Genomic DNA, 25,044 nt, shown 5'->3' on the forward strand with positions numbered 1-25,044 from the left:
AGGAGAAGTGTGAAAGATCTGAGGCAGGTTTTGTGAGCCATTCTGACCAATGGAACTTAGAAAAGTTGGACTTTAAACTCAGAGAACTAGCTAAATGGATGGACACAGAACCTTCTGCTGGGCAGAAAAGGAAATTAGCAAAAAATTCAATCTCTATCTGTTGTTAGCAGTTAAGCTAAAAAATAGATGTCTGAAAGAAGCTTCCTTAATAAGATAAAAATAAATACTACCAGAAATCTCTGTCAGTGGAAAAGCCTTCTTATGCTTCCACAACTACCTCGGTAGCTGGTATATCACTTATTACTCTAAATGGTATGTATGTATATAGGAATGAAGGCTATGGTCAAGTGACCATGTAATTCCAAGGCTATTCTGTTAAAGAATTAGGGTTTTTTATAGGAGAAGTCTGGCAATTTGTTATTGGCATAGATGCGTAAATTCTTAGAATGCACTATGTGGTGGGATAGAGGGTCTCTATTTCCAGAAAATGCTAAGTGGAAAAAAATATCTTTAGGTTGACAAATAATCCCCAAGTAAACTTGTATTAGCACACATTTCCAGGTAGTGGTTATTTATTAGCATGCTACAGCTAGTGAATTAGGATTTTTGGCAGATCTACATTCCTTTGGAGGCAATATAAATGTTATTAATGCAGGTAATTCTAAACTAGCATTATGATGACATATTTAATAACAAGGACTATGCTATAGATTATAGTATGACAAATGATTCCCCAATCTTTGGTGCCTTATGTAGTCTTGTTTTGGGGGTCTAGAGAACATTTGGAGGCACTAATTGCACTGTTCTCTGTACAAGAAGTTGTATGATATGAAACATATGCCAGCCACTCAGAAGAAACTATATAGTAGGAGAAAAATAGAAAAAAAATAGAAGAATGTTTAAGGGATACATGACAAAATTGGATGGACTTGTTTAGATGGCTTTAGAAAAATGGGATAAAAACAGAGAAACCTGATAGGATTCCCATTAAGTCAGTTGCTCATTGTCAACATAGGGTGGGTGTACAGGTGAAAGAACTGTTCCACTCACCACTTACATTACAACATCTAACGTTATCTCTTTATTCTGGCCTAAAGAAATTCAAGTATAATTATGAGGATCATGCTTTAGAATGAACTATATTGAATGAACAGTGGGTAAGGGAGAAAGGTTGTAAATTTATCCTCTAAAAGTTAAGTGAAATTAAAAAGCATAGATTCTCTTCTCTAACCCCTGAATGGGCATCTTAACATGCAAAGAATTGGGAGACATGTTCAGGGGTGCCATGCAGCACATTTTACACATTCTAGATACAGGAGTTCAATATAATCCCTCTGATGGATACAGATGGTACTCTGATAGCCCTGAAGTCTATAATAAGAGCATATGGATATGTGGTAGAGGAAATTAAAGTGGAAGTTGAAAAACAAATTGTAGAATGGCACTGGAGAGATTAGTCTTTGGTCAGTTTACTTGAGTGAATAATTTGGGTGGGTACTGTACATGAATGGGGCATGTTTCCCTCACCCCTTCTGTAGACTGTTTCAGTTCTTCAGCCAGTTAATTGGTCAAACTAAATATTGGACTTATTCCATCTTTCCTCTTTAGCAAATATTAAGCAACATGGTATCAGGAGGGCAATGAGAAATCACTATTATGATTCAGGAAATGGTTGAAGAGGGATTTTTAATTCCCCATTAAGTCCTTTTATTGGTCTTGTATGGCCAGTGTACAAAACAGATGGCTCCAGGAGTTTGACAATAGACTACCAGAATTAACAATATGATTCCTTAAATTGGTTCAGCTGTACTTGATATGGGGTAGGCTCCACAGGAAGGACAACAAGCCAAGGGGACAGCAAGTCACAAGGCTAATTCCTTTATTTCTATACAAATTTGGATTCCATCCAAAGGTAAGTTTGCCATTTTAGCAAATAAAACATAGAAACCCAGTTAAATTTGAACTTCAGATTTTTTTAAATGCTTTCTTTTTAGTATAAATATGTCCTACATATTGCATGGTACAAGTAATATATTTTATCTGGCAACTCTATGTGGCATTCTCTAGATTGGAATTTAGTACACAGTTATTGTTTTTCTATGGGGATATTTGAATTGCAAGAGTCTAGTGACAGGATTTGGACTTGGTATCTGTTTAACCATTTTAATACACAGCATCAATAATATCATGAGTTGCTTCTTTTGAGGAAGAAGCACTGGAAGAGTTAAGAACTATAGTCATTCATACTACAAATAGACTAACTGTTAAATCCAACTAAAATTCAAGTGTCAGTCCAGTCTGTGAAATTCCCAGGAGTTCTCTACTCAAAAGCAGCCTGTGCAGTTGCTTTTCACAGCCCATTAAATAGACACTCACTACCTTGTTGTGGGATGTTTGTATAAACTGCCTTACCATAAAAAGGCATCAGATAATTCTGGAGCCAGAGATACTGATTATGGCTGTGGTGACAGATGAGAAATATTCAAATATAGAAGAACCTAGTAAGATTACTCATGAGATGGAAATAATATATTCCTGGGCATACTAACCAGGAAAATTTCAAAGGAATCCACCTTGTTCATGAGAAGATTAATTCACTGCCCATAAGACTGGATATAGAGCACCCCAAGGACTTTTCTGCCCTCTTTGCTGCATAAGCTGAACAACATGATTCTTCCCAACTGAGGTAACACAGACTTCCAGGTTCCCAATAGAGGATTTCATTGTTGGTTAGAAATCATCTGCAATATACCCTGCAGATGGTAAAAATCTTAGTGACAGAAGGTCAGAGCTGAGAGTTGTTTATTTTGTGGTAGATGGGAAATTAGGCTTGGGTGCTTAGGGCACTGTTTGAATATTTACAGACTGTTGGACAGAAGCTAGTATCCTTGCAATATGGACAGGCAAACAGAATCCTAGATGCTGAGACAATAAAAGTACCTTCCTATGGGATTCTTAGAAATGGAATTATCTGTGGGAATTTGCAGAAAGAATGAAAGCGGTTCATGTAGAAAACTGTGGTGTGTGTGTTTGTCGGGGGGGTGTTGTGTGTGGCATATACACAACCACAGGAAAAAAACTATCACAAACAAAAATCAGAAAGGGATTAGAATGATAAAGCAGATGACTTTGTTAGACCTCCAAGTCTTTCTTTCTAGGTATATGAAACATTCAAAAATATAGGTACTCACACCATGTCTGATAGAGATAATGCCCATTACCCTTGCATCCTATAAAACTTCCGTAAGGAAAAAAAAAAAACAAAAACAAAAAAACTATACCTATTTTCGACAAAAGAAAACTCATTAAAAAAGGCTTGAGGAATAATTCCTCAAGGTCAGAAGCTCTGCCTTATGTCTAGCACTTGTTTATATTGGACCTATACCAATAGCTCCATGGACTTTTACCAGTAGCCTCCACAAATCATTAACTGGGATTGATACTTATTCTGCTTTATACTTTACTTATCTTGTAACAGAAGTAAAACTTTGGGAGAACAAATTTTCTATCAATTCAGACTATCTGGATATCTCTCCTATCATATTGTATATATTGTTGCTACCAATATAACAAAAAACAAGCAAGGAAATAAGGATGAACCATATTCCTACCACACCCTCAGAACACTGATATAATTTGACATTAAAATGAGTAATTGAAGTACCTGTTACTCAAAATATGTTATTAAATTCTTAAAAGCATGGATTATTTAAAAGACTGTGATCTCATGTTGTATATGAAAGGAGGTAAGCCAGGGTCTTGATGGGGAAGATTTCAAGACTGCATATGAGAATGAGGAATAAGGAATGATGAAAGTGCAGAAATTTCTGACTTTCCCACCTCAAAAAATGTTCTTTGATTTTGTCTGATCCCAGAGTCTTAGGCCCAAAGAGACTTATGTGTATCTCAAGAACTTGGTATAAATGCACAAGACATATTACATATGCCATTACATTTGACAGCTCCTATTCTTAAACATACTGTAGAATATACCATTACTTCACCCCATGTAGCCAAATTGGGGTCCACATGGATGGCACTAGAGACTCTCATATTAAGTGAAGTAAGTCAGATAGAAAAAGGCAAATACCATATAATATAACTTATATCTGGAATCCAATATATGGAACAAATGAAACTTTTCACAGAAAAGAAACACATGGATTTGGAGAAGTGACTGGGGTTGCCAAAAGGGAGATGGAGTGGGAATCTGGTGTTAATAGATGCGAACTATTGCACTTGGAGTTGATAAGCAATGGAATCCTGCTGTGTATCACAGGGAACTGTATAGAGTCACTTGTGATGGAACATGATAGAGGATCACAGGAGAAAAATAATGTATATATATTTGTTACTGGGTCACTTTGCTGTACAGTAGAAATTGACAAAACACTGTAAACCAACTATAATGGAAAAAATAAAAATCATTTAACTGTGGCTATAACTCCATCACCTTCAACAGAGACAGTATTGCTATTTTTTTAAGCTGTCAAATAATTTGGTATACATCTCAAGTGAGTCTGATAGAAAGTATCTGTCAGTTTTCCTTATTTTTTTGCCCTGTGGGTAAAGAGTATAGCTGAGCCAGGAGGAGAAAGACTGAGCAAAGGAAAAGGAGTGTGGATCAAGAGACGATACATGGAAACAGAGAAAATCCAGCAAACAGGAGGAATGCTCAAAAATGTGGCAGAGTACTAGGAAGAAAGTCAATCATACCATTTTACTGAGAGTATCTCAGATCTAGAGAATAATCCTGTCTACTCTTTATTTCAGGTATGGTACTATCTAATGGCTACTGGTTTTAGAGAAAAACTCAGTGGAGACCTGATTTGCACAGAAGAAAATTTTAATTTCTACTGATTTATGAAATCTGCCTAAATATTAACTTGGATGTGTAATATTACACTTGGATGATCTTGGGGAATGAAATGACATATGTCCTGATGACTCAACTTTGGAGTAGCCAAAAATAGTTAACCATCAGATTGTGCTTTATAGTTTTTATTACCATTGTGATTAATTTTCAAAAAATTGAGAGAAATACTACAAGTGAATAATAGAGAGTGGATAATTTTGGATAGGGGCCACAATCCATGATACCTTAGTAGGATGAGTAAAAGAATGCTGACATGTGACTAATGTCAAAGCTTGATTTACTTTTCTGATTATACTGAATGTGAATTTATATAGAAATCATTTAAGGAAAGTGGAAATTAAATTTAATAGCATGAAGAGGTAAGACTTTGGACATTATTTGGTTGCTATATATAACCAAAATCACCCCTGTTAAGGTTGACACAGGAAAGTTATAGGAAACTTTGTGAGAAGGAGTTGTGCTTAATGGCAGGCTAATGGGACACAGAATATTTTTGTGTACATAAATCTCACGAATGTTTACTGACAATATGTGTCAAGGCTTGATCATCCCTGATCCTGCTATGTAAATGATATGCTATGCTATGTTCTGAAAGGATTTTAGGAGCTATTCTAATGGTCTAATTCAATCTAATATAACATTCCTAGAGGCACTTCATAAGCATGAAATAGACTTGTTCATCCATATACAGATTCTAGCAGGAATTTTCTCCAAAGAAAACTTTGCAGGCATTACAATTTTATTTTTTAATTGAATGAATTTTATTATATTTATAGTTGTACAACCACCATCACAACCTAATTTTAGAACATTTCCATCCCAAACCCCAGTCCACCCCTCCCCCCAAACTGGTCTTTTTGGTAACCATAAGTTTATCAAGGTATATGAGTCAGTTTCTGTTCTGCAAATAAGTTCATTGCATACATTCTTTTATATTCTACATGTAAGTGATAGCATATGATGTTTGTGTTTCACTGTCTAACTTCACTTAGCATGATTATTTCTAGGTCCATCCCTGTTGCTGCAAATGCCATTATTTCAATACTTTTTAAGGCCGAGTAATATTTCATTGTGTATATGTACCACTTCTTTATCCACTCTTCTGTTGATGGACAACTAGGTTGCTTCAAAGTCTTTGCTATTGTACATAGTGCTGCAATGAACAATGGGGTACATGTATCTTTTCAAGTCATGGTTTTCTCTAGATAGGTGCCCAGGAGAGGGATTGCTTGATGATATGGTAATTCTATTTTTAGTTTTTGAGGAATCACCATACAGTTTTCCATAGTGGTATGCACCAATTTACATTACCACCAACAGTGTATGAGGTTTCCCTTTTCTACACACCATCTCCAGCATTTATTGTTTGCAGACTTTTGATGATGGCCATTCTGGCTGGTGTAAGGTGCTATGTCATAATAGTTTTTATTTCCATTTCTCTAATAATTTGTGATGTTGAACATCTTTTCATGTGTTTTTGGCCATCTGTGTGACTTCTTTGGAGGATTATATGTTTAGATCTGTCCATTTTTGATAGGGTCATTTGTTTTTGAAATTAAACTACAGGAGGTATTTATATATTTTGGAGATTAATTCCTTATCAGTCACAAATATATTCTCCCATTCTGGGTTGTCTTTTTTGTTTAGGGTTTCTTTTGCTGTGAATAAACTTTTAAGTTTAATTAGGTCCCATTTGTTTATTTTTGTTTTTATTGTCATTATTCTAGGAGGCAGATCTTAGAAGATACTGCTGTCGCTTGTCAGAGAGTGGTCAGCCCATGTTTTCCTCTAAGAGTATTATAGTATCTGGTCAAATATTTACTTCTTTAATCCATTGAGTTTATTTTTGTGTATGGTGTTAGTAGTATTCTAATTTCATTCTTTTACATGTAACTGTCCAGTTTTCTCAGCACAACTTACTGAAGGGACTATCTTTTTCTCCATTGTATTCTCTTTTCTCCTTTGTCATAGATTAGTTGACAGTATGTGCATGGATTTAATTCTGTGCTTTCTATCCTGTTCCACTGATCTACATTTCTATTTCTGTGCTGGTACCACTCTGTTTTGATGACTGTAGCTTTGCAGTATTTTCAGTCAGGGAGCCTGATTCCTCCAGCTCCATTTCTTTCTCAGGGTTGCTTTGTTAAAATATTTTGTTCTCTTTCTGTGAAAAATGCCATTGATAATGCCATTGAAATGTAATAGGGATTGCTCTGAATCTGTAGATTGCTTTGGGTAGTATAGTCATTCTGACAATATTGATTCTTCCAATCCAAAAGCATGGTATATCTTTCCATATGTTGGTGTCATCTTTGAGTTATTTTACTCGCATATTATAATTTTCAGTGTATAGGTCTTTTGTCTCTCTATGTAGATTTATTCCTAGGTATTTTATTCTTTCTGATGTGATAATAAATGGAATTGTTTCCCTAATTTTTCTTTCTTATTTCTCACTGCTGATATATAGAAATGTGTTCAATTTCTGGGTACTAATCATGTATACTGCAGCTTTACCAAATTCATTGATGAGCTATAATGGTTTTCTGGTGGTGTCTTTAGGATTTTCTAGGTATAGTATCACGTAATCTACAAAAAGTGAGTTTTATTTCTTCCTTTCCAATTTGGATTTCTTTTATTTATTTTTTCTCATCTTATTGCCATGGCTAGGACTTCCAAAATTATGTTGAATAGTAGTGGCAAGAGTGTACATCCTTCTATTGTTCCTGACCTTAGAGAGAATTCTTTTAGCTTTTCACCATTGAGAATGATGTTAGCCATGGTGGGTTTGCATTTATTATGTTGAGGTATGCCCTATGCCCACTTTTTGGAAGGTTTTTATCAGAAACTGGTGTTGGATTTTGTCAAAAGCTTTATTGTGCATCTATTGAGAGGATCCTTCAATTTGTTAATGTATATATTACTGATTAATTTGCAGACATTGGAAACTCCTTGCATCCATGGGACAAATCCTGCTTGATCATGGTGTATGACCCTTTTAATGTATTGCTGGATTCATTTTGATAGTATTTGGTTGAGTAGTTTTGCATCTATGTTCATGAGTGATACTGCCTATAATTTTCTTTTTTTGTGATATCTTGGTCTGGTTTTGGTATCTGAGTGATGGTGGCCTCATAGAATGATTTTGGAATTGTCCTTTCCTCTGTAATTTTTTGGAATAGATTCAGAAGAATAGGTGTTAACTCTTCTCTAAATTTTTTTTTTTGGATGAAAAACAATTTTTTTTTCCTTCAGTAGAAAAGATGAGGATTGGGAGGAGGTAATAACCCCCATTACACAGACTGTAGTTTTCAATAAAGGAATCTCACTTCTGAAAGGGCAAGTCACACTATATATCCATTTCATAGGTTACCACACAGATTTTTAATTGTCACAGCTTATTAACATTGCTCATTCAGCTATTCAATCATGTTCTCCTTGACAGCAGAAGGGCAATTCCACTGTACCATCTCCATGTTCAATTAACCATTACTTACTGGAATTTACACAATGTTGAGTGGTATGTGGTATGTGCAGATCCAGGATAAATAGTGTCTCTGCCACCAGTCAGCTGGTATTCTAGATTCTTGACAACTTCAGAGTTGCAACTGTGGATAGGGTGTTGGTGCTTCCAAGAGCAACCTCTCCACCTGTGCCTGACTCTCATTTCCTCTCATTTAAGTCTCAGTAATGCTCCAAGAATTGTCCCCCTCTCCACAGCAAAAATTCTCCTTCTCCCATGGTTAGCATCCATCAACCTATAAGCATGCAGCAACTTTTTCCACCTTCAACATTATAAATTCATTTGGTTTGGTATCAGTACCACACTGTCTTGATAATTGTGGCTTTGTAATATTGCCTGACATCTGGGAGAGTTATGCCTCCTGCTTGGTTTTTGTTCCTCAGAATTGCTTTAGCAATTCTGGGTCTTTTGTGGTTCCATATAAATTTTTGGATTGTTTGTTCCAGTTCTGTGAAAAATGTCCAGGGTAATTTGATAGGGATTGCATTGAATCTGTAGATTGCTTTGGGTAGTATGGCCATTTTTGCAACGTTAATTTTTCCAATCCAGGAGCATGGAATATCTTTCCATTTCTTTACATCTTCTTTAATTTCCTTGATTAATGTTTTATAGTTCTCAGTATATAAGTCCTTTACCTCCTTGGTCAGGTGTATTCCCAGGTATTTGATTTTTTGGGGTGCAACTTTAAAAGGTATTGTGTTTTTGTATTCCTTTTCTAATATGTCATTGTTAGTATACAGAAGTGCGACTGATTTCTGAATGTTAATCTTATATCCTGCTACTTTGCTGAATTTGTTGATCAGTTCAAGTAGTTTTTGGGTTGTCCTTAGGGTTTTCTATATGGAGTATCATGTCATCTGCATACAATGAGAGTTTTGCTTCTTCTCTTCCTATTTGGATGTCTTTTATTTCTTTTTTTTTTTTTTTAAATTTTATTTTCCCACTGTACAGCAAGGGGGTCAGGTTATCCTTACATGTATACATTACAATTACAGTTTTTCCCCCAATATTTCTTCCGTTGCAACATGAGTATCTAGACATAGTTCTCAATGCTATTCAGCGGGATCTCCTTGTAAATCTATTCTAGGTTGTGTCTGATAAGCCCAAGCTCCCGATCCCTCCCACTCCCTCCCCCTCCCATCAGGCAACCACAAGTCTCTTCTCCAAGTCCATGATTTTCTTTTCTGAGGGGATGTTCATTTGTGCTGGATATTAGATTCCAGTTATAAGTGATATCATATGGTATTTGTCTTTGTCTTTCTGGCTCATTTCACTCAGTATGAGATTCTCTAGTTCCATCCATGTTGCTGCAAATGGCATGATGTCATCCTTTTTTATGGCTGAGTAGTATTCCATCGTGTATATATACCACATCTTCCGAATCCAATCCTCTGTCGATGGACATTTGGATTGTTTCCATGTCCTGGCTATTGTGAATAGTGCTGCAATGAACATGTGGGTGCATGTGTCTCTTTTAAGTAGAGCTTTGTCCGGATAGATGCCCAAGAGTGGGATTGCAGGGTCATATGGAAGGTCTATGTATAGATTTCTAAGGTATCTCCAAACTGTTCTCCATAGTGGCTGTACCAGTTTACATTCCCACCAGCAGTGCAGGAGGGTTCCCTTTTCTTCACAGCCCCTCCAGCACTTGTTATTTGTGGATTTATTAATGATGGCCATTCTGAGAGGTGTGAGGTGGTATCTCATGGTAGTTTTGATTTGCATTTCTCTTATAATCAGCGATGTTGAGCATTTTTTCATGTGTTTGTTGGCCATCTGTATATCTTCTTTGGAGAAATGTCTATTCAGGTCTTTTGCCCATTTTTCCATTGGTTGATTGGCTTTTTTGCTGTTGGGTTGTATAAGTTGTTTATATATTCTAGAGATTAAGCCCTTGTCAGTTGCATCATTTGAAACTGTTTTCTCCCATTCTGTAAGTTGTCTTTTTGTTTTCTTTTTGGTTTCCTTTGCTGTGCAAAAGCTTTTCAGTTTGATGAGGTCCCATGGGTTTATTTTTGCTCTAATTTCTATTGCTTTGGGAGACTGACCTGAGAAAATATTCATGATGTTGATGTCAGAGAGTGTTTTGCCTATGTTTTCTTCTAGGAGTTTGATGGTGTCCTGTCGAATATTTAAGTCTTTCAGCCATTTGGAGTTTATTTTTGTGCATGGTGTGAGGGTGTGTTCTCGTTTCATTGCTTTGCATGCAGCTGTCCAGGTTTCCCAGCAATGCTTGCTGAATAGACTTTCCTTTTCCCATTTTATGTTCTTGCCTCCCTTGTCAAAGATTAATTGACCATAGGTGTCCGGGTTTATTTCCGAATTCTCTATTCTGTTCCATTGGTCTGTCTGTCTGTTTTGGTACCAGTGCCACACTGTTTTGATGACTGTGGCTTTGTAGTATTTCTTGAAGTCTGGGAGAGTTATGCCTCCTGCTTGGTTTTTGTTTCTCAGGATTGCTTTGGCGATTCTGGGTCTTTTGTGGTTCCATATAAATGTTTGGATTGTTTGTTCCAGTTCTGTGAAAAATGTCATGGGTAATTTGATAGGGATTGCATTGAATCTGTAGATTGCTTTGGGTAGGATGGCCATTTTCACAATATTGATTTTTCCAATCCAGGAACATGGAATATCTTTCCATTTCTTTACATCTTCTTTGATTTCTTTGATTAAGGTTTTATAGTTCTCGGCATATAGGTCCTTTACCTCTTTGGTCAGGTGTATTCCGAGGTATTTGATTTTGTGTGGTACAATTTTAAAAGGTATCATATTTTTGTATTCCTTTTCTAATGTTTCATTGCTGGTATACAGAAATGCAACTGACTTCTGAATGTTAATCTTATATCCTGCCACTTTGCTGAATTTATTAATCAGTTCAAGGAGTTTTGGGGTTGAGTCCTTAGGGTTTTCTAGGTATAGAATCATGTCATCTGCATACAGTGACAGTTTGATCTCTTCTCTTCCTATATGGATGCCTTTGATTTCTTTTGTTTGTCTAATTGCTGTGGCTAAGACTTCCAAAACGATGTTGAAGAGCAGTGGTGAGAGTGGGCATCCCTGTCTTGTTCCAGATTTGAGTGAGAAGGCTTTCAGTTTTTCCCCATTGAGGATTATATTTGCTGTGGGTTTATCATAAATGGCTTTGATTATATTCAGGAATGTTCCCTCTATACCCACTTTGGCGAGGGTCTTGATCATGAATGGATGTTGAACTTTGTCAAATGCTTTTTCTGTGTCTATTGAGATGATCATATGATTTTTGACTTTTTTTTTGTTAATGTGGTGTATGATGTTGATTGATTTGCGTATGTTGAACCATCCTTGTGAACCTGGGATGAACCACACCTGGTCATGGTGTATAATTTTTTCGATATGTTGTTGGATTCGGTTGGCTAAGATTTTGTTGAGAATTTTTGCATCTATATTCATCAATGATATTGGGCGATAGTTTTCTTTTTTGGTGGTATCTCTGCCTGGTTTTGGAATGAGGGTGATGGTGGCCTCATAGAATGTCTTTGGGAGTATTCCTTCTTCTTCAACCTTTTGAAAGAGTTTAAGGAGGATGGGCACCAATTCCTCTTTATATGTTTGATAGAATTCACCTGTGAAGTCATCTGGTCCTGGACTTTTATTTGTAGGGAGTGATTTTATGACCTCTTCAATTTCATTTCTAGTGATCGGTCTGTTCAGTTGGTCTGTTTCTGCTTGATTCAGTTTTGGCAGGCTGTAAGATTCTAGAAAATTGTCCATTTCTTCCAGATTGTCAAACTTATTGCCATATAGTTGTTCATAGTATTCTCTTATAGTTTTTTGTATTTCTGCTGTATCCGTTGTGATTTCTCCTTTTTCATTTATAATTTTGGTGATTTGGGTTCTTTCTCTCCTCTTTTTAGTGAGTCTGGCCAGGGGTTTGTCAATTTTGTTCACCTTTTCAAAGAACCAGCTCTTGGTTGTATTAATTTTCTCTATTGTTTTTTGAGTCTCTATTTTATTGATTTCTACTTTGATCTTTATAATTTCCTTCCTTCTGCTGACTTTAGGACTTTTTTGTTCTTCTTTTTCTAATTCATTTAGGTGGAGGGTTAAGTTGTCAATTTGGGATCTTTCTTCTTTTTTGAGAAAGGCCTGGATTGCTATAAATTTCCCTCTGAGCACTGCTTTCGCAGCATCCCATAGATTTTGAGAGGTTGTGTCTTCATTATCATTTGTTTCAAGATAGTTTTTAATTTCCTTCTTGATTTCCTCATTGACCCATTGGTTTTTTAGTAGCATGTTGTTTAGTCTCCATGGAGTAGGTTTTTTCTCTTTCCTTTTCCCATGGTTGATTTCTAATTTCATGGCATTGTGGTCAGAGAAGATACTTGAGATAATTTCTATGCTCCTAAATTTATTGAGATTCGCTTTATGTCCCAATATGTGGTCGATTCTTGAGAATGTTCCATGAGCATTTGAGAAGAATGTGTATTCTGATTTTTTTGGATGTAGTGTCCTGAAGATATCAATTAAGTCTAACTTTTCTATTGTTTCCTTTAGGATCTCTGTTGCTTTATTGGTTTTCTGTCTAGAGGATCTGTCCATTGATGTGAGGGGGGTATTTAGGTCTCCTACTATGATTGTATTCTCATCAATATCTCCCTTTATGTCTGTTAATATTTGTTGTATGTATCTGGGTGCTCCTATGTTTGGGGCATATATGTTGACGATAGTAACATCCTCTCCTTGGATGGATCCCTTAATCATTAAGTAGTGTCCTTCTTTGTCTTTCTTTATGTCTTGTTTTAAAGTCTATTTTGTCTGATATGAGCGTTGCAACTCCTGCTTTTCTGTCATGTCTATTGGCATGAAATACTTTTCCCCAGCCTTTCACTTTCAATCTATATGTATCTTTTGTCCTAAGGTGAGTTTCTTGTAGGCAGCATATTGAAGGTTTTTGCCTTTTAATCCACTCAGCCACTCTGTGTCTTTTGATTTGGGCATTCAGTCCATTGACATTTAAGGTGATAATTGATAGATGATTATTTATTGCCATTTGATCCTCGTGTTCCAGTTGATTCTATGGTTCTCCATTCTTCTTTTTTTTTTTTTTTTTTGGTTGGATGGTCTCCTGTTATTATCTGCTTGAGTGTATTTTTTTTTTCATTTTCTGCAAATGCAATATTTGGTTTTGGCTTGTGGTTGCCCTGTTTTTTAAGTATGCTAACCCCTTCCCATAATTGTGTGTTTTAGCCTGATGGTCCTGTAAGTTCAAACACTTCATTATTATATTAAAATTAAGAAGAGAGACATACATACAAACAAAAAGGATTATTTACCTCCTAACATCCCTTGCCCACATTTTATGGTTTTGATGACTCTTTTATTTTTTTCTTTTTAGTTTTATTTTGTTTGAAGCATGTTCATGATTAAATCTGTATGCTGGCTTATTTGAGTGACTGCTCTCTGATTGCGGTTTCCTCAGTCCTAGTTCTTCCTCTTCTTCTTCTTCTTTTTTTTTTTTTTCTTTTCTTTTCTTTTTTCTTCCCTTTCCTTCCTTTCTTTTTGATTTAGAGAAGCCCTTTCAATATTTCCTTTAACCTGGGTTTTGTGTTGCTGTATTCTTTAAGTTTTTGTTTGTTGGGAAAAATTTTTATTTCCCCTTCTATTTTAAATGATATTCTTGCTGGATAAAGTATTCTAGGTTGCATATTTTTTCCTTTGAGCACTTTAAATATCTCTTGCCATTCCCTCCTGGCCTGTAGTGTTTCTGTAGAGAAATCAGCTGATATTCTTATGGGGGTTCCCTTGTAGGTAACATTCTGTTTTTATCTTGCTGCCTTTAGGATCCTCTCTTTATCACTAACTTTTGCCATTTTTATTATGATGTGTCTTGGTGTGGGTCTGTTTGGGTTCAGTTTGTTTGGGGCCCTCTGTGCTTCTTCTATCTTGAATCCAGTATCCTTTAGATTTGGGAAGTTTCCAGCAATAATTTCTTCAAATATATTTACCATTCCCTTATCTTTTTCTACTCCTTCTGGAATTCCTATTATGCATAGATTGGCCCGCTTTATATTATCCCATAGGTCTCTTATATTGCTTTCCAGTTTTTTGATTCGGTTTTCTGTCTGTTGACCAGATTGAGTGATTTCCATTATTCTATCTTCCATATCACTGATTCGTTCTTCTGCATTATTCATTCTGGTTTTTACTGCCCCTAGTTCAGTTTGCATCTCTGCAAATGAATGTTCTAGTTTTTCTTGGCTCCTCCTTATATTTTCTAGCTCCTTTCTGAGGGTATCTGCATTACTGTTCATATCTTCTCTTAATTCCTTCAGTATTTTCAGTATTTCTCTTTTGAATTCCAGGTCTGTCTGACTGCAGAGATCTGTTTCATTGTTGACTGTTTTAGGTGAGTTCTCCTGTTGGTTTGACTGGGGGTGGTTTCTCAGCTTCTTCATCTTGCTTGTTGTCTTCTTTCTCCTGAGGGAGTTGTACTCTCCGTTATCGGGTAGTGTTTGCCTTGTCACTGCCGTGGAATATTTCCTGAGGGCTGTCGTTGTTGGTCAATCTTTTTTGAGGCAGTGTGGCTTTTCTGGAGTGTTGATGGGGCTAACAGTGTTTCTTTGAAGCAAAGGAGGACTTCCTGAGGGCAGACAGGACTGGGAGGTCCACCCCACGATGGTAGCAGATTTCACTTGGTTCTCAGCACCCCCTGGGGTCTTGGGCGGGTAGCAGGGCCCTTGGAGACTCAAGAGGCTCCTCCCCAGGGCAGCCCGATTCAGAAAGACCGTCTGAGATCTTTTCCCGATTCGGCCAGGCTTGTTGCAGCTTTTCGGGGCTGCAGGGGGTCCTGCCTGGAGCTGGCAGTCCTATGCAGCTGGTCCACTAGGTCTCAGCATTCCCTGGGGTCTTGGGCAAGTAGCAGGGCCCTTGGAGACTCAAGAGGCTCCTCCCCAGGGCAGCCCGACTCAGAAAGACCGTCTGAAATCTTTTCCCGATTCGGCCAGGCTTGTTGCAGCTTTTCTGGGCTGCAGGGGGTCCTGCCTGGAGCTGGCAGTCCTATGCAGCTGGTCCACTAGGTCTCAGCATCCCTTTGGGTCTTGGGCGGGTAGCAGGGCCCTTGGAGACTCAAGAGGCTCCTCCCCAGGGCAGCCCGACTCAGAAAGACCGTCTGAGATCTTTTCCCAACTCGGCCAGGTTTGTTGCAGCTTTTCGGGGCTGCAGGGGGTCCTGCCTGGAGCTGGCAGTCCTATGCAGCTGGTCCACTAGGTCTTAGCACCCCCTGGGGTCTTGGGCGGGTAGCAAGGCCCTTGGAGACCCAAGAGGCTCCTCCGCAGGGGAGCCAGTCTCAGAAAAACCGTCGGAGAATTAGGCCGATCTATTCACGGCCTGGCTAGGCTTGTTCTAGCTTTTCTGGGTTGCAGGCCTTTTCTAGGGGGCTGGTGGTGTTTGGTGCTGCTCTGTGGAAGTGTAGCCCCTCCAAAGGGCAAGCAGGCCTGTGCAGGGACAGCCCCTGCGGTGGTAGGCTTCAGGCAATTGTTGAGGCCAGCCCTCCTGGATGGCAGGCAGCCCCAGGTCTGGTGAGAGCGTAGGGGGTGGCGGGGGTGGGGGAGGGAATGCACTGGGAAGCACAGCTTTCTGCTAGCTAGCGGGCCTGTAAGCTTGCTGTGGCGTGGGGGGTATTCTATGGGAACCCACCCCTTCTTCTCTCCGCTCCCCAGCACGGGCGCAGACCAGGCTCTTCTCCCAGGTTCCCTCTGAGGCGGCTTTCCACTTCCCCGCCCCTAGAGTATTGCTCCCTTCCTCTGCGACAGCTTTGTTTTCTAGTCTCCCAGGCAGTCTCTGCCCCATCAAATGGTTTAGAGACCTCCCAAGCAGTTTCTGCTCTTCCCCGCCCCCCTAGCCCGGGGACTAATCTCTGGAGCCGAGGTCTCGGTGCCCAGCCCCCACCCAGGCGTCCCCCGGCCCTTTCCCGGGGACTAACCTCTGGAGCTGAGGATTCGGTGCCCAGCCCCCACCCAGGCGTCTCAATTTTTGGTGACTGTGCCCGTAGTTCAGATGGTCCGTTGGGTTCTTGATCCGTTTTTCCGTACTCCGACTTACTGCTACACTCTTCTCTGCATCTGGGGATTCCTCCGGTTCATTTGATCTTTCGCCCGGTAGGAGACTTTCCAGGGTGCGGGATCCCTTTCTCCTCCACAGTTCCCTTTCGGGAGCGCCCGTCCCGCTCGGATTCACCTTCTCTCACTCTCCTCTTTTCTCCCGTTCTGCCCAATAATGTCACGAACTTCTTGCCGTTATTGGAGTTTAGGTTCCTCTGCCAGCGATTGGTTGCTGTTCTGTGCGAGTCATTTCTTCTGTAGATGTGCTTTTTTTGTTGTGTTTGTGGGAGAGGGCGAACGTGTCCCCCTACTCCTCCGCCATCTTGTCCTCCCCTTCTCTAAATTTTTGATAGAATTTGCCTGTTAAGCCATCTGGTCCTGTACTTTTGGTTTGTTGGAAGTTGTTAAATCACATTTTCAGTTTCAGTACTTGTGATGTGTCCATTCATCTTTTTTATTTTGCCTTGGATTAATCGTGGAAGATTGTGCTTCTCTAAGAATTTGTCAATTTATTCTAGGTTGTCTGCTTTATTTGCATATAGTTGTTTGTAGTAGTCTCTTATGATCCTTTGTATTTCTGTGATACCTTTGTAACATCTCCTTTTTCATTTCTAATTTTATTAATTTGAGTCCTCTATCTTTTTATCTTGATGAGTCTAAGGGTTTATCAAATTTGCTGATCTTCTCAATGAACCAGATTTTAGCTTCATTCATCTTTTTATTTTTATTTTCTAATTCATTTATTTCTGCTCTGATCTCGATGGTTTCTTTCTTTCTGCTGATTTTGGGTTTTGTTTGTTCTTTTGATCTAGTTGCTTTAGGGGTACAGTTAGGTTATTTGAGATTTTTCTTGTTTCCTGAGGTAGGCTTGTATGGCTGTAAACTTCCCTCTTAGACTCATTTTTGCTGCATCTAATAAGTTTTGGATTGTTGTGTCTTTATTATTTGTTTCTAGGTATTTTAAAATTTCCTCTTTGATGTCTTCAGTGATCCATTGATTGTTTAGTTGTATGTTGTTTAGTTGCCATGTGTTGTTGTTTTTTTCAGTTGTTTTTCTTGTTGATTTCTAGTCTTATAGTGTTGTAGTTGGAAAAGATGCTTGATATGATTTCAATTTTCTTCAATTTAGCAAGGCTTGATTTGTGGCCCAGAATGTGATCTGTCCTATAGAATGTTTCATGTGGACTTGAGAAGAATGTGTATTCTGCTGTTTTGGGATGGAATCTTCTATAAATATCTATTAAGTCCATGTGGTATAATACATCATTTAAGGCCCATGTTTCCTAGTTGATTTTCTCTCTGTATGATCTGTCCACTGCTGTAAGTAGGGTGTTAAAGTCCCTCAATATTCTTATTGTCAATTTTTCCTTTTAGGGTTGTTAGCAGTTGCCTTATATGTTGAGGTGATTCTATGTTGGATGCATATATATTTACAATGGTTATATCTTCTTCTTGGATTTATTATTTTATCATTATGAAATGTCCTTCTTCATGTCTTTTAATATCCTTTATTTTAAAGTTTATTTTGTCTGCTTTTTGTATGGAATATTTTCTTACATCTTCTCACTTTCAATTTTTATGTGTCACTAGAACTGAGGTGGGTCTTTAGCAGATAGCATATATATGGGTCTTGTTTTTTTATCCATTTAACCAGTCTATGTCTTTTGGTTGGGGCATTTAGTCCATTTACATTTAAGGTAATTATTGATATGTATGTTCTTATTGTCATTTTATTAAATGTTTTGGATTTGTTTTTGTTGCTCTTTTTTCTTCCTTTCTTCTCTTGTTCTCTCCTCTTGTGGTTTTATGACTATCTTTAGTGTTGTATTTGAGTTTATCTTTCTTATTTAGGTGTGTATCAATTGTAGATTTTTGGCTTGCAGTTACCCTGAAGTTTTGATATAGGAATCTATATACATATAAACGAGATTGTTTTAAGTTGGTGGTCTCTCAATTGCAAATACATCTCCAGTATCCTGCATTTGTACCCTCTTCTCCTCACCATTTCTGGTTAGGATAACATATTTATATGTAGGTGATTTCCTTCCTTTACTATATGAATGCCTTTAATGGTGAGCCTTGTCATTTGTAATATTTTTGTTTCTAGTTGTGGACGTCTACATCTAAAGAAGTTCCTTTTGTATTTGTAGTACAGCTGGTTTAGTGGTGCTGAATTCTCTTAGCTTTTGCTTATCTTTAAATTTTTTTATTTCTTCTTCAAATCTGAATGAGAGCCTTGCTGGATAGAGTAATTTTGGTTGGAGTTTTGTTTTGTTTTGTTTTGTTTTTATCTCTTTCATTACATTAAGTGGATTATGCCACTCCCTTCTGGCTTGCAGAATTTCTGCTGAAAAGTCAGCTGATAACCTTATTGGGGTTCCTTTGTATGCTATTTATTTCTTTTCCCTAGCTGATTTCAATATTTTCTCCTCCTCTTCAGTTTGATTAATATGTTTCTCAGGTAATTCTCCTTGAGTTTATTTTATGTGGTAGTAACTGTGCTTCATGGATTTGAGTGGTTGATTCCTACATCATGTTAGGGAAGTTTTTGGCTGTTATGTCTTCAAATGTTTTCTCTGGCCCTATCTCTTTCTCTCATTTTGTCACCCTTATATACAAATGGTGGTGTGTTTAATGTTGTCCCAGAATTCTCTTTTACTGTCTTCGTTTCTTTTCTTTTTTTTCTTATGTTCCATGTCAGTGATTTTTACCAGTCTCTCTTCTACCTCACTTATTTGTCCTTCTGCCTCCTGTATTCCCTCCAGTGATTTTTTAAAATTTAAGTTATTGTATTTTGCATCTCTGCTTGCTTAATCTTTAAATCTTCTATTTCTTTGTTCAGTGTTCCCTGTAATTCAATTTGCCCTCCAGTTTATTTTCAAGATCTTGAATCATCTTTACAATCATTAGTCTAAAATCTTTTTCATGGAGGTTGGTGATTCTCCAGATCACTTAGGTGTCTGCCTGTGTGTCTGTCTGTCTTTCTTTCCTTTATCTGCCTCATAGTTCTCTTCCATCTCATTTTGTGTAGATTTTTAGTGTGGTCTCCTTTTTTGCAGACAATAGAGTAATAGCCTTTCTTGTTTCTGATGTCTTCCCCCCTTGTGGCTGAAGTTGATACAGGGTCTTGCTGTAGGCTTCCTAATAGAGGGACTTGTGACTGCCTGGTGGTAGGTGGAGCTGATATTTAACCCTCTGGTGGGTGTGGCTTTGTCTCTTTGTGTGGTTAGTGGTGGCTGTGTGCCTATGAGGTCTTTAGGTAGCCTGTTTTCTGATGGGTGGGCTTGTGTTCCCACCCAGTTTATTGTTTCTCCTGGGGTTTCTCTTCCCTGATTGGAGGGGGGAAGATTCTTCCAAAATAGCCACCTCTAGAGGTGTTTACACCAATGATTATCCCCAAGGTCTTTGCCTCCAATGTCCTCCCCCCACAATGAGCCACAGTTATACCTTGTTTTCCCAGGAGTTCCTCCAAAACCACAGGCAGCTCTGACCCAGGATCCTATGGAGCCTCTGCTTTGTCCTGGGACCCAGTGCACATGAAAGCCTGCATGCACATTTCAGGAGTGGTGTCTCCATTTCCCCCAGTCCCATGGAGCTCCTGCACACAAGACCCCTGCCCCTCAACACCAAATGCCCCAGGGGCTCCTCCAAATGCCAGATCCAAATGCCATGGGGGTGGCAGAGATGTAGGAATCTGACAAGGGAGTCAGAACTCTCAGTCCTCTGGATGAGCCTCAGTGATATAGTTACTTTCAAATGTGTGGGCTGCTCATCCACTGATTATGGGATTGCTTATATTACATGATTGCCCCTCCTACCATCTTGATGTGGTCTTCTCTTTACCTTTTGGAGTAGGATATCTTTTTTTGATAGTTTCCAGGCTATTTTGTTGAAGGTTGTTCAGAAGTTGGTTGGAATTTTGTTTTCATGATAGAAGGTGAGCTCCAGTCCATCTGAGTAAAGCCATTAGTAATCGGATTAATAAAATAATTGTAATAAGGTAACAATTCTGTGAGATGCCATGACCTCTCACCCAGGAAGAACTGCTGGATATTTTAGAAATCATGGAATCTGTTATATTTTAAGATCAGTGGCAAGATTTCTGGAGGAACAGCTTAAATAGGTACAGCTATGGGTACCATATTTATAATAAACTTATAGTATAAGTTATGGGCTGATGTTTTGATCATAATTTCTAATGTCCTAGAGATCACACATAGAAAGCAACGTTTCTTCTTTTGTGTTGTGACTTATCTGGGACAGGGTAAAGGAACAACACTGATCATCCCTATAAGAAGTAGGTGGGCTATGTTACATGATGATATTTGGAAGTGTTAGATTTGCTGAGAAAGGAACATGCAAAGCTAAGCTAGTAAAGCAAGAGAGATTTATTAAGGCATCCGAAGCAGATGGGTTAAGCTCAAGATGGCAATAACCCCAACTTCTAGGAAATGTTAAGCCTATAAAGGATTCATGGTGAGAATCTGTGGTGGGAGTTTGTGGTGGGGACTTGTGGTGGGAATAATGAAGAAGGAGTGGAAGGTTGAGAGAGAGGTAGCAGGTCAAGTTCCATGACAGAAGGCAGTTTATCTTTGGAGGTGGTTAATCTATGAAGGAGTTCTTTTCTGCAGGCCATTGTTTCTTGCTGCCCAATTTGAGGATCCACATTCCAGGAGAGGGTGTAAATCTTGCACTGGGCCATACCCATGTCTGTAACATGTCTCCAATGTGAACAGCCATATTTGGGGAGTGGCAGAGGCTTTGTCTATGTAAAGATCAAGATTTCCTTATTGTTCCCTTCATTTTTACCAAATTTTATACAGGTTTCTTCCTGACTAGTGGCCCTTGATCTCCCTTTTCTTAGGGCATTTACTTTAGAAAAGTTCTGATTGTAAATTATTTCTCTACTCTTAAATGTGAGTCTTATACAATCCAGGAATATACTTTTCAAAGACCTGGGAACCAGCCCTTTGAAATATAATCATTAGGAAAGATAGCACGTTTGTCACCTAATCTCTGTCTAGGGTAGGAGCCTGGCTTCCATAAGTGCCAATCAGCAAACATAGATAGCAGATGGCTGTATCACCTTGATTAACCTTCCTCCTAATGTTCTTCCATGATTTTCCAACATATAACTTGAGTTTAAGTAAATTCTTGTCCTTTATTTCAGCAATGTTGTGTTCAGTACCTCTCACCTATTGTAATACTCTTGAATAAGATCTTCATCATCATTTTCAACAAATATATTTTATAATTTCTCTTTGACAGTAACAGTGTTATTGTTACAGAACACAAATTCCTATGTCCCACACACAGTGAGGTGAAGTAATCTGAAGTGCTGGAGTTTGAAGTAGAGAAATGTTTATTTCAGGGCCAAGCAAGGAGAAGGAGTGGCTCATGTGCGAATACCCCAAACTCCCAGTGGCTGGGGGGAGAAATTTTATAGGCAAAATTTGACGTGAGGGCTACAGGGTGTGTAACTTTCTTTTGATTGGTTGGTGGTGAAGTAACAGGATCTTGCACTCACCCTGAAGTTGTGGTCCTCCACCTGGGTGGGGGCCTTAGTTCCTGCAGAAGAACTCAAAGATATTGTTATGTATATTCCTTGAGGAAGGATCAGGACACAGCCTAAAGGCTGCACTATTGTTTTCTGACTGCTCCTCCCTTGTGTCTGCATTCCCTATCTTCCCTGATTAGAAACTGTCTGGATGTGCCCTTAGGAACTCAGGGAAGGTCAGGGAGGCTGAATGAGGCCTATTTCCTACAAGCAAGAAATGGAAGACCCAGAAAGAATTTGTTACTAGGAGTCCCACATTGTCCTATTTGGTTCCAATCTTCTTTCTCTGATACTCCTCAACCTTGAGGAGAACAAGTGTTGGACAAGGGAGGAATAACACTTTGGACAGAGGTTAATCATAAGCTCAGCAGAAGAACTTGTCTTTAGGGGGACTCAGTTTTATACCATAAACTCCGTAGTTTGAAGCAACATTTATTTACTATGGGAATAGACATGAGGGTACTATCTATCTGGAGAATTTAGAGAAAGAAACAGCCAGTTTTCCTTTGAGCTACTGAAATATACCACTGCTTATTTGTTGATAGGATAGCTAGTTTCTTTAACCAGTTCTAACCAACTAATACTTGTCACTTTCTATTGCCTTATATTGTTTCACTCTACTTCATCCACTAATCACCATATGTAATTTTATATGTTTATTTGTATATTGTTACTGTATTTGTCTAATAAAATGTAAGCTTCACAAGTCGTAGGGCTTTGCATTTTTTATACTCTTGCGTTCTCAATATCTAGAACAATATCAGGTATATCATATGTCCTCAATACATTTTGACTGAATGAGTGAATGATTATTATCATGCTGGGATGTTTCATTGCTGATACTCTTAAAAGATATACATAAATACCTTAGACAAAATATTTATTATTTTGTAACTGTTATTAGGATTTTTCACTGTTGAGAAATCTGGAGAAAATCAAACTTGATCTCTACTTTATAAATCTCTGGGAAAAATCTGTCTTTTGAATGTCTGCTAAAAGAAGAAAAGCATAAAATGTATTTGCATAGAATTGCAAATTTAATGTTTCTTGGGGGCATTCAGTTCTAGAGCTTTCAATCATTTCCTCATCCTTGCTTTCAAATGCCTGAGTCTTTTTAGGCATTTGGTAATTTCTCAAGCATTTTTCTCCATCTGAAAATTCTTACATGGATAGAGTGCTTTTCTTCATGCTCTTTAAAAATCAATTTTACTTTTTTACGTTAGCTTCATAGTTTTATCTGTTTCAGTGAATGATGGTTGATTCTTCCCGTTAAAGTCTTCTCAAAGCTAAAAACCTTCCAGTTCAAAGCCCTGGATAATAATTTGACAACATTTTCGAAGTCTGTCAAAAATCTTGAAATACTAGGATACTCTAGTATTGAGTTACTCTTTCATTTTGCTGACTCTTAATAATTCTATGTCTACCCAGCATTTCTTAAATTTTAGTTGAACACATTTCTTGTAGTAGAAGGATCTTTTCAGGTGTGTGTGTGTGTGTGTGTGTGTGTAAGGTTATAGGAAGCCAGACAAACTAAGAGATGCAAAGAGACAAATCCTGTTGGTCTAAAAAAAAAGACAGGAAGAGCAGAGATCAAACTCTAGATCAAGATGGTAACATAGGAGGTTCCTCAGTTTCTCACTTCCCCCAGACATAGTGAATGTACAGCTACACACAGAGCAGTTCCTTCTAAGCTAATCCAGAAACTAGCTGAGTGACACCTACACATTCGGTAAGTGAAAAAATATCAAAATCAAAAGGAAAAGTTGAGTCAAACTCTTGCTGTAAACCTCACCACCATAATAGCACTGTACAATGGGAAGGGAACCCCCAAATAGCAGATGTTCCCTAAGGAGCAAATAAATGCTTTGAACTGCACATCTAGTGCCCCAAATTTTAAAATTCCACCTAAGGGACAGATCCCTAAATCATCTAGTACTGAAAGCTAGTGGAGTTTGCATTCACTACTCTCATAGGAATATGTCAAAAAATAGTTATGGCACAGCTATGGCTATCCCCCAGGGCTCAAAGCAGAGTGAGCAGACCAAAAATGTCCTTATCCCGGTCTTTCCCTGTAAAGCTGGAAGTCCAACATGTACCTAGGTGGTTTGTCTTCTCTGGAGGCCTCTTTTCTTGGTTTGAAGATGGCTGCCCTCTTAATGCCTTCTTACATAAGAATTCTTCTGCAAATTCACTTGGGACTGTTGGTATCTCTTTGGGGGTTCAAATTTCCTCTCCTTATAAGGATACCAGTCAGATTACATTAAGGTCCCCCATATGACCTCATTTCACCATAGTCACCTCTTTAAAGGTCATTTCTCCAAATACAGCCATATTCTGAGGTACTAGGATTTAGGGCTTTGACACAGGATTTGTAGGATAACACAGTTCAGCCCATAACACTGGCTATTCATTGTTTCTAAGTCTTTTAAGTAGAAACAATGAGAACATATATAATTTTAAAAAGGTAGATCATGAGTTACTTTATGTTTGTATACCTTTCTTTTTCTTGACTCTTTATCAGGTGACTATTATTACTGGAAATAATTTAGGTGTTTTTTACAGCTTTATTTTCCTGTCCTTGCATAGAACCAACTAGAGATCTGGACCATCAACTTTCTAGATTATAGAGTTAATTGAAATACATTTTTTATGTAATTTAGTCATTGTCCCTAAACACAAGTTTCTTTTGAAATTTGCCTTCAATATTAGGAATTTCATTTTAAATTTAATTCAATTTTGTTGTCATAGAAGATATTTCTATGTTTCCAAAGTTAAATTCGTGAATAGTTTCCAGTGAAGCCTCTTCACAGTGGCAGTTGCTCTTCTTGTCAGATGGACCAACTAAGTTTTTTTTCATTGTTAGGAATGCCTCTTTTTAAGGGTGAGTTCTTAATGAGAGTTAACTTTCTGAATTTTTGGTTCTTAGGGATATCAGAATTCCATTTATTTCACCTCTTTCTTCCAACATGATTATTAAACCACCAGAGTCTGATTGCTATTAATGATTTGACAT

At 38.1% G+C, this 25,044-nt stretch overlaps 1 long non-coding RNA gene across 1 annotated transcript in view; it reads left to right on the plus strand.

Moving 5' to 3' along the window:
• LOC110256457 overlaps positions 1,672-25,044 on the plus strand; it is a 377,287-nt gene continuing 353,914 nt past the window's right edge. The window contains exon 1 of the long non-coding RNA XR_002337969.1: positions 1,672-1,912. This is a non-coding gene — a long non-coding RNA (uncharacterized LOC110256457). The remainder of the gene's footprint in view (positions 1,913-25,044) is intronic.

This window comes from Sus scrofa, chromosome 13 (genome assembly GCF_000003025.6).
Source record: "Sus scrofa isolate TJ Tabasco breed Duroc chromosome 13, Sscrofa11.1, whole genome shotgun sequence".
NCBI classification, from domain to species: domain Eukaryota; kingdom Metazoa; phylum Chordata; class Mammalia; order Artiodactyla; family Suidae; genus Sus; species Sus scrofa.